The 2,829-nt window shown below is 49.1% G+C and overlaps 1 long non-coding RNA gene across 1 annotated transcript; it reads left to right on the forward strand.

The window, feature by feature from the left end:
- Positions 1–299: 299 nt before the first annotated feature.
- Positions 300–1,968, forward strand: LOC115308111. Its single transcript, XR_003916442.1, has 3 exons — positions 300–532; positions 1,213–1,437; positions 1,896–1,968. It is a non-coding gene; the product is annotated as an uncharacterized LOC115308111 (long non-coding RNA).
- The last annotated feature ends 861 nt before the right edge of the window (positions 1,969–2,829 follow it).

Below are 2,829 nucleotides of genomic sequence, written 5' to 3' on the forward strand. Positions count from 1 at the left end.
GTGGAGGTGGAAGCTCTTCTTGTCTTTGAAGAATCCCTTTGGACATACCTGCCCTACAGACCCAGTGTCTCTTCATTAGTAGCTTTGAAGCAGAGTGCTCATTTGGGCTTCTTTCCCAATGAAAAGAATTGTTTGCCCTGGCAGCTCCTGGGTTCTGCCTTGGTTGCTGCTGGGAGTGAGGAGGCAGAGCCACCTCTCTGAGTAAGGCTGGGCCCTTGAAAGTGGGTGTGTGCAATTTTGTGCTGGGCAGAGCTCTCTTTTTCTTGTGGTGGTTGAAGGTGCACTGTCTCCTTCAGGCACAGGCAGCCCACCAGGAGACATTAGAAGAAATCAGAACCAGTCATGTGGACTCACTGAAAAAACAGTTAGAAGACAGAATTAGAGATCTGGAACGTGCACTGGGAAGGATAAAAAGCAACCAAGCAGAAAGACCTTTTCAAAAGGAATCCACCCAGGCAGAAGTGGACAAGTACAAAGAGCTGTATCTGGTGGAAGCCCAAACCAGAAAAAGCCTCACCAAGAGACTGGAAAGGTAAGTCCGTGCTTTTTTGGACGGGTAAGAACAGACTCCTTTTTCCTCCTGCATTTTCCTTAGAAAGAAATCCCTTTTCTACATCTGGCCAGCGTCAGGTGTGAAAGCAGAACGTGGCATCTTTGTGGGGAATGTTCCTTCAGACCCTTCCCTTCCTCAGACCTGTCTTCCTTTCTCTTTAGAGTTCCAGCAGTAACCCCACAGCACCACCACTATGGCATTATTGGTGTCTTTTCAAGTTGAGGTTGTTTTAGCAGGCAGTCTTTCTGCCAGTCTCTACTCTCCTCATCCCGTGGGTGACAGAAAAGATGAATCTTGTGCCCTTTCCTGTTTGAATAAGGAGAGGCCTCTGGGAGAAGAGAGTTGGATTCTGTGAATCCAAAATAAGGCGGCTCTTTCTTGGCTTCTGTTTTGGCAGCGGGTCTGAGGGTTGAGCTTTCCTTGAGAAGGCCAGGGTAGGCCAGAGTTCTTCTGGAGGTGACACTGGCTGCTCCTTGCACTTGGTGTGATTTCTTAGAAACAGGCCCTGTGAACAAGCTCAGATCAAAGGATGTGCTGGTTTTGGACACTCTTCATGCCCTTGGCTTTTAGAAGTCGAGTAGTAGCCAAGGCTGTGGAGGGTAACTTTGCAAAAGCCTTCCTGCCAAAGATGACTCTGTGTGTGCTTGTGAATGTTTCAGAGCTACTGAGAGACTTGCAGAGGCCAACACCAAGCTCTTTTTGGAGCGCCACAGAAGCAGATCTGCAGTCCCAAGCAGCGCTGTCAGCGGACTTCTGGCTGCAAGTCCACTTCAGGATTCACCTGGCCTGGGACATCTTGGCATCAGTTTGGGACTGAGCAGAAGTCTGGCTCTCAGAACACCACCCAGACACCTGTGGTAAAGCCCAAGACTTCTGGTCATCAGGTTTGTCCAGATTTTCCAGAGTGGTCAAAAAAGATTGAAATGGAAGCAATGAGCTGTGGAACTCCATTCTTTCCCAAGAGAAACTGTGGGCAAGAGCTCTGTGGCACAGGAACCTCCCACCTAAGTTCTACCCTAAATTTACACGTAGTAATCTTCTGTAGTCTGTGGGGTTTGGCAGGAAGCCAACTCCAACTGGCTACAGATGGTTTTGGTGTCAGAAGTGGGATTGTTTTGGTTCCTTTGGTTTTGTTGTGGGAATATTGTCTGGGAAAGCTGCCAAGAGCAGGTTTGTTTGTAAACATCCACCATTGTTTTGGGACACTCCTGGGAGAGCTGCCAAGAAGGATTTTGTTTATCTAAACATAGCTTTGTTTAGGAACAAGGAGAAAGAAAAATAATAACAATGGTCTTTTTACTAATTTTTTTCCTGATTCTTGCTGGTTTTGTGCCTGTCCTAGGACATCCTGTAAGGGACCGTTCAGATGGATGGAACAAATTGCTTCCTTTCCTTAATTTGGACATCCACGACCTGGTAGCCAGTTTCCTTAATGGTGACCTTCAAGGTTTTGTAGCAAAGACTCCAAGATCAGCTCTAACCCATCCCTACATTGCTCAGTGACAATGATCCTAGTGGTGAAGGCAGCGAAAATGCTACTTAAAATTGGAGAGGTGGTGCTGCATTGGTCCCCTTGTTGTACGAAAGGAATCGCTGGAGCTTTGGGGACAAGAAGTGCCAAGGGCCACGACAACTGTACACAGGCAACAGTATCGGAGGAACCGAGATGCTGTGACCCCCATCCATACATCCAGTACATCCATGACATCATTGTGTGGGGGGACACAGCAGAAGAAGTTTTTGAGAAAGGACAGAAGATCATCCAGATCTTCTTTCCCTGGCTCCCAGTACATTCCACTGCACCCAGTGTGTCTCTGAGCCTGTCTTTGTTCCCAGCCCCTGTGGTGGAGAAGGTGGTGGGTCTTGTTGGTGAGAAACGCGTGGCTGCATCCCTGGATGGCTGAGGTGAGCAGTGCCTGCAGGGAGAGGGGTCAGGACAAGGCCCCTCTCGTGTTGCAGTGGACTTTGGGGGTGACGTTTGGGGCTCTGTCTTTCAGGACTGGTGATGACACCCGTGCCCTGTCCCCCTCCAGTGGCATGAGGAGATGATCATCCCTGGAAGAACCCCCTGATTTCCCTCAGAGCCCAGGGGCATTTCCCCTGAATGATCAATAAATCCCTTCAGCAAAGCTACTCTGCTTGATCTTGTGTGTGTGTTCCCATCTCCATGGGTGTGTTCCCATCTCCATGTGTGTGTGTTCCCATCTCCATGTGTGTGTTCCCATCTCCATGGGTGTGTTCCCATCTCCATGGGTGTGTTCCCCTCCCCATGTGTG

Source organism: Manacus vitellinus, unplaced genomic scaffold (assembly GCF_001715985.3).
Source record: "Manacus vitellinus isolate BGI_N305 unplaced genomic scaffold, ASM171598v3 ctg7180002429668_pilon, whole genome shotgun sequence".
In the NCBI taxonomy this organism is placed as follows: Eukaryota; Metazoa; Chordata; class Aves; order Passeriformes; family Pipridae; genus Manacus; species Manacus vitellinus.